At 34.6% G+C, this 8,019-nt stretch overlaps 1 long non-coding RNA gene across 1 annotated transcript; it reads left to right on the top strand.

Annotated features, from left to right (window-relative positions):
- LOC109850669 lies at positions 1–1,498 on the top strand. The gene is made up of 3 exons (XR_002249493.1): positions 1–86; positions 807–882; positions 968–1,498. It is a non-coding gene; the product is annotated as an uncharacterized LOC109850669 (long non-coding RNA).

Here is an 8,019-nt window from a genome sequence, read left to right on the forward strand (position 1 = left end):
GTGGTGCTATCGCCCTTGGGCATCCGCTTGGTGCAACGCGTATTTTACGAAGTCGTGTATGCTTTAATCTTAACACAACATAACAGGTATTTTACGAAGTCATTTATGCTCAACTCTCAACACAACATAAATGATGGTGGACTGATCTTTGTCCCTGTTAGTTAGATGATTTTCAAAACCAAAATCTTTAGCTACACTAGGTGAGCTAGGAGCATCAATTCAAACAGTCCACCTATGTTCTTTAGGTTATTATCTATGACCAATCCATAGGTAAGTGAATTAATGTGAGTAAATTCTAATCCCAATACAACGTAATGTTGAGACGACGTCCAGGTTAAAGCAGACCATACTAGTGTGAAAGACCGTGTTTCACAGCGTGGCTTGCTGTTGAGTTGTTTTATGATATTGTGGCAGACAGCTTAATATTACACAGACGACTATATTAACAAAAAATTGCCTTCTAGAAGTGCACTTGAGTTTTGTAATTGACTAGTTGACACGGTATTGGATTGTTAAAAGTATTTTGGTTCAGGGAGGAAACCTGAGTGATAAATGGACGTTTGTTATGTTGGCATTATTTGTGGTTCAAATCTCTCATCTCTGCGGCACTGGGGTCCTACATCCAGTCGTCTGCATAACCCCCACCGAGAAAACACACATGCATGATGCATGAGCCCCCTTACTAATTATGCACTGTCGAAACTCTATATTGAATGTTGTGTTTGCAGCTAAAACCTCTACCTGATGCCGCATCATGAATCCTCCTATTATTAACTTCACCATCACTCGCCTTAATTTGTTTACAGGTGCACGCTGTGTGAGTACTCTACCGAAGGAAATGACACGCAGACGCAAAGACTGTCGCTTTGGAGTGATATCTATGTGCGTAGGTTGATTTTTATCCTCAACTGGAAAACCAATTTTTCACAGATTTTTCTTTGATCAGTCGGTTTGAATCCCCTCACAGGCTCTGCTGGGATGGGAGCGGCAGCAGTATCTGAGAGGGGAGATGCAGTTGATCAACTCGGCAATGCTCAACAAATTCAGTCCAATAACTTGTTGTCAAAAGATGCTATGTAGATAGATCGCCATCCTTCTATTTGCTGCAGATTGAATGCATAGAGACTCTTCAATGTCAAGATGTTAGTTGGTGGTGAAATTGTGTTGTTGTTGTTAGTAATAATGCTCGTAAATCCCGGTGGATTCGGAGGAATAATACGAGGATCCGTCACAAGAAGTAATATTTCAAAATATCTATCAACGGAGCTCGTACCATACGTAGGGAAAAATATTTATGTTCTGTGCAAGTGATGTATTTTGTTTTTTAGCATCTGAAGAGTGAACCACTCCAGCTTGAAATCAACTAGTGAATTATTATTTTGATATGGTGGTTGGATTACTTGGGACATAGGCACCAGCACGGTTGGGAATATTAGCAAATGCATGCGTAAACAAAGACTGTTACAGATAATGTTGGACATGCTTTTTATAGTTTAATGAAAAGATTAGGGGACATGGCACCAAGTTCAAAGGAAAGTGGTAGAGAAAGTACATATTCAAAGATAAACTAACCTCGGTTGGGTTAGGGATAAACCCCCATAACCCCAACATTTTGGGTAACCTATAATCATATCCACCACTTAGAAAACTTTGTTAGTGCTTCACTGACTCCTTACTTTGTGGCCAATGGACTGTTTCGGGGAAAGCTTTTAAAGCGATTCTCTTTTATAAATTTGGTGCTAATAATGTTTTGCTTGAACAAACAACTTGTTCTTTTCTGCTCGTTGTGGTGATTAGCTATTGGGTTTAAACCATGTGCAGTGTGCCCCTGTTTACACGTAGAACATATGGGTAGAATACAAAATCAGAGAAAATACATTGTTAGGTTGAAGTCCACACAATAGCTTTTGTTTGAGTAATAACAAATTCTCATTTGGTACTAATATTTGTTTGAGATGATATAGTACATGTGAAAACAAATATACGGAGATTATGATGCGAAACAACACAAAAATCAGCATTTACGGTGATTTCAGCTTTGGAACCATTAATGGTCTACGATGAACCATCGATGGTCAAGGTCATTGATGGGCTATAATGAACAATCGAAGAAATTTCAGGAATCGTCGATGGACTATAGAGAACAATTGATCGTCCCTCGAACCATTGATGGTGCACAGTGAATAATTGTAGATTTTTAGAAACTCAAAGTTAGACCATCAATGATCTACAAGCAACCATAGATGGTGCCCAAGGAACCATCGACGGTCGAGATTGCCTATCGATGGTAACTCTGCTTTTTGGCAGATTTGAAGACTTAATCACAATTGTTCGTGATCCATTTCATCTTGAACTTCTATTATGATTTCAATATATCTTTTCCTATTGAGCAAATGCTATATAAGATAGAAAGAGATCATATTTTGCAGAGGTTCTATGTAGGCCTGTCCATCCGGCCCGGCCCGGCCCGGCCCGGAAATCTGGGCCCGGGCCGGGCAAATCCGGAGGCCAGGTTCGGGCCCAGTACCCCGGGCCAGGTCCGGGCCCGGCCCCGGGCCCGACCCGGTTTTTTTCTTTTTTTAAAATTTTTTTATCAAATTTTTTACATTTTATTTAAATTATACAAAAAAACAAAAAAAATAATAATAAATAATACTTTTATTAAACACTTAAAATGACATAAATTACAAATAAAAATTATAAAAATAAATTCTTTATTAGTAATTAATAAATTATTTACAAATTACAAGTATAAATTTATTTTGGAATTCATCGCCTCACAATAGATAAGTACATCCAAACTAGGTTTTTTTAAATTTCTTTTCTTTTCTTTTTTTGATAAAAAATGCTAAAAATTAGTTTAATATTATTATATTTTATATAATTATGTATTAGTATATACTTACAAATTATTATGTAACTATATATTATATATACATATATTATATGTAAATATATTGTATATATTTATAAATTATAACTTGAGAGAGAAAGAATCGCATAAGTAGTCATTGCCCGTTGGACCAATGGGAAAGAAGTAGCCGTTGTAATATACTATACTTATATATACTTATATACTAAGAGAGAGAGTATACACACACACACACACACACACATATTATACATATATAAGAGAGAGTATACTTATATAAGAGGGAGTATACATATATAAGAGAGAGTATACTTATATATACTAAGAGAGAGAGAGAGAGAGAGAGAGAGAGAGTATATTAGTATATATATATATATAGAGATTAATGGGTATCCTTGTCATAGGAGGGGATTTCCTCCTTGACGCCTATAAAATCACATGATTGAGCGATGTTATGGATGATCCGCTCCGTTGAAATTGATCTACATATTCTAAAACCCCAACACACCAAGTTTGGGGTGAATCCGTCGTCGTTTGACCCTCCATCGAGCCATGTGAAAAGTTCTATTCATTCAAAACCGTTAAAATTGATACGAGTGGATGAAGGGTCAAACGACGACGGGTTCACCCCAAACTTGGTGTGTTGGGGTTTTAGAATATGTAAATCAAGTTTAACGGAGCGGATCATCCACAATGTCGCTCAATCATGTGATTTTAGAGGCGTCATAGGAGGAAATCCCCTCCTATGACAAGGATACCCATTAATCTCATATATATATACACACATATATTATACATATATAAGAGAGTATATATTTATATATACTTATATAAGAGAGAGTATACATATATAAGAGAGAGTATACTTATATATACATATATACTAAGAGAGAGAGAGTATATACATACATACATACATACATACATTATACATATATAAGAGAGAGTATTCTTGTATATACTTATATAAGAGAAAGTATACTTATATATACTTATACATATATATACTTACATAAGAGAGAGTATACTTATATATACTTATATACTAAGAGAGAGTATATATATACACACATATGACATATTATACATATATAGAAATAAATTATATAAGAGAGAGTATACATATATAAGAGAGAGTATACTTATATAGAGAGAGAGAGAGAGAGAGAGAGAGAGTTTGTAAAGAAGATTTGATTTGTGATTCGAACCCTCATGAGCCTCATCAAACTCTTTCTCATCGCGCTTAGCATCTTCGGATCATATCAGCGAGAAGAGTTGCTCTTGAATTCAACATCATTACTGTTTCTTCATCAAACTTCACTTCAATCTTTTGAAGAATAATTTGCTTAGAAAAATGATTGTGGGATCTTTTCAAGTTGTGTTTAAATTATTTGGTATTTTTTATTTTATCTTGTTTTTACAGCATACTCAAGTCAGTGATAATTGAGGATTGGGAGTAGCTAGCTAGATGTTACTCATCTATAAGGACTTAGTTTAGATGATTGGTTTCAGGTAGATTTCAGGGTGCGGGTTTTGTAAGCCTACTGAATTAGATTGTGATTCAGGTGAATTGTGACCATAGTGAGGAAGACCCTTCGAAGAGTGGACGTGAGATTGTTATCTGAATCACTATAAAAATCTTACATGTTCCTTGATTGGTTTTTAATTGGTTGTTCGCTATTATATTTCTATAATTGTGCTGTATATTCTGTGTTTTTAACGAAACTATAGGCGAACCTATTAAAACCCCCGCTAGACTTGCATCTCAGGTGCATGATGCACATAAATAATCATTGAAAATAGCTCTTAAGTGAGTACCTAATCAAACAAATAATAATAATAATAATTGGCAGATGGGATCATTCTTGTGCGGAAGCATTCTATGCTGCAATGTGATTTACATCTTGTTGAATATTACATGTTATATTAATCGTGACTTTAGTAAATTATTTGAAAAATGTTCATATAGATAAGACATACGATACTCTTTCAAAGAGAGGACGGGTTTCTGATTTGCTTTTCACAGAAAGACTGGTATGTTAAACTGTTTTATGGTTAAATGTTTGGAAAATTAGTGTAGCTGAGAACGGTACGTTCAACTAGAACTGCTGTTAAGGTAATTCTAAACAAAATCATTCAAAATAGAGGGAAATGGTCAGAAGCTGCCACAAATTTTGGAATGTCATCTCGTGTTGATGTTTGTTAACCAAACAACATGAAACAAGAAAATTACTTTGGCTTAACAGCTACATTAAATTTCTTTTTTTTTCTCTAAAAAATGAGCAACGAAAAAGGGTTAAAGGCAGTTGAAACTTCTAGGATGTGTTTCGTGAATTCTTGAAAGTGAGTAGGGACTGAACCTGATCCAGTTTTGAGTTTGTTTTTGATTGACACGGTTCTTCTTAAGGCAAAAGGGGACTGTAAAAATCACCACCCTCTTGATTTAACTCTAAACTTGTTTAGAGTTAAATGAGCTAGGATTGAACATAATCAATTTTTGGGTGATTGATAAAAGGCTAAATAGCACTTAAACACATTATAGCTTTACTCTCTTAGCACTTGTATACCCTTAGTTGTATTTTGTAGTAGTATTTATACACCCTAAGTTGTTCAAAATGAGCACATTAATACCCTCTATTTTGCAAACGTGGAAATTTTCATCTGAAAGTTTCATATAACATTCGTATGCTGATATTAAAACTTTTTGTCAATTAAGTTTGTTGAATTCACGGTTAAATCTTTCCAAGTTTTATTTTTAAAATAGAATTTAAATACATTTAAATTAGAATTTTGGATAGATTTAATAGTAATTTAACAAATATTAATGATTAAAAAACTTTAAAATTAATATATAAACTTACATGAGAAATTTCGAATGAAAATTTTCTTATTTGCTAAATAGAGGATATTATAAATGACACGAAATATAAATGAGTGAAATTATAAGATGTTTAAGTACTATTTAGCCTTGACAGTTGACACAAACCCCACTTTGTCACGAAACTGTCAAAAATCCCCTGAGGTTTCAATACCACGGGTACAAAATTGAAAATAAAATTTTGATAAAAAAGAAAAATATTCACGAGTGCGGAAGAAGACACGGAAAGTTCACCTGCAAATGGCGCATGCGGGTCCCATCGTCTGACCTAAAAATAAACGCGCGTATCCTGGACTCATCATGATCAGTATCCTTTGGTGGGTCCCACTAGCGCGGTGGGCCTGTCTCCCTGTGCTCGACACGCCCGCCCCAGATTATCACTCACGCCTTTAAAACTCACCCAAACATTCACCCGCGTATGCTACCGTGGGTCCCCGAATATGACGTGTCCAACGTGCTCGAGAAGCTCGTCGGGTGGGACCGCCCTTGTCGGGCTGTCGCTCGAGGGTCCTTTTTATTTGGAAACCAGCTCCAAACCAATATCTCGGGAGCAGTTTGTGGTATTATTATGTCTCAATTCAATTTATCGTTATAATTTATGGTCTTGAGGTTTTTTCGGGGGAAACACAGCCCACTGTGAAATTTAGGGTACCTTTGTTTTGATTTCTTTGAAGAGGAAAACCGGTCAAAACTATTAGTTTTAACAGGTTTTTTTTGTAAAAACACTTTTTTAGAGGTATTTTTGCAAGAAAGCCTGTCAAAACTGACAGTTTTGTCAGTTTTGACAGCTTTCACTCTACTTTCTTCTTCAAAAAATCAAAACAAACGGGCCCTTACAGCTCGTTTATTTTTATTTTTATTTTATTATAGCGGATCGTTTTAATCTTCATTTTACTAAATAAGAACATAAGAGACTCATATACACAACAATGACTGGGTATTGATTCTAACAACACCAAAATAGTTCTACTTTGATTGTATCTTTATTATATATAGCTTATGTTGTTTTCAAACACGTGAAACAATCTTTAGGCTGCATACAACTTGATCACGATCAAAGCATAGTCATAAATTAAACACGTATCAAAATATTCAAAACACAACAATAAAATATATCAAGTAAAATCTCAAAATCGATCTTTCCATATTAATCACTCCTAACAACTGTTCTAATTAACTTGTTCCAACTAAGACAAGATAGAATAACGAATCAAATCTTTAAAAAGAAAAACAAAAGCAAATCAGTGTCCTCGCATGAATCCGAACTCCCAAAATCTTTACAACTTCTTTTTTGTCAACTCTCTCATTGTTCTCATCGACCGATGACAATAGACTTTTTTTTTAGACAAGCTTTGCTTGAATAAAGGCACTTCATATCAACCAAGATTTCCCTTGTACTAAAGACATTGCTTTTGTAATTTTTAATCCTGTTGTGTTAATAATAGAGAATTGCAAGCTAATCTCCGATATCAACACTTTTATCTTTCTTGGTTGTTGAGGACCACCAAATTATATTTAAGGGAACATCTTTTTATTTGGCAGCTAATGGGGAAGTGTTCAAGTGGTCCAAGAGAGAATAGAGTCGAGATTTGAGGAATTAAACAGAGTATTTTGAGATTTAAGTGCGCAATGGAAGAGGGAGTCATTGAAAACTTACTTATAAGTATAAATTATAATGTTATCTCTAGTGACAATTTGGTAGATTTATCATATTTTCATTTTGCCTTTATTATCTAAATTAGCACGTCCTTCATAGTCCCTTGGTTTTATCAACACTTGCATAAATCTTATTTATTCCTTGTCAAAGTAATTAAATATCGCTTAATTTCATTAAATATTACATTAATTCGTAAGTGGAGGTTGTAATCTAACGTTGAGAATGTTTCCGACATGTTGTCGATGGTAGGAGATGGCGAGATGGTATGTAAAAAGATCCGTTAAGCGAAATATCGAGAAGATTACGGAGGAGAGGGAAAGTTTTGATAAAACACCCTAGTAACCTTGTTAATTCTTTTCTTGTACATTATACCCTTAACATTTACTTATATGAATGTTTTAGCAAATTGAGACGCAAAGCAATGTGAGAAGTGACACAAATATGAAATAATCGTTGTTTCACGTCAAAATACTAAATGTAAATACAGGTCTTTTAATTTTGAGCTTATATTGTGTCAACTGCCCATGGCACTACACTAAAACTGTGAATTTATAGAGAAAGTTGTAGATTATATTCGCATATCTAACATTTCTGTACAAGTTGAGCTCTCTT

This window comes from Asparagus officinalis, chromosome 1 (assembly GCF_001876935.1).
Source record: "Asparagus officinalis chromosome 1, Aspof.V1, whole genome shotgun sequence".
NCBI classification, from domain to species: Eukaryota; Viridiplantae; Streptophyta; class Magnoliopsida; order Asparagales; family Asparagaceae; genus Asparagus; species Asparagus officinalis.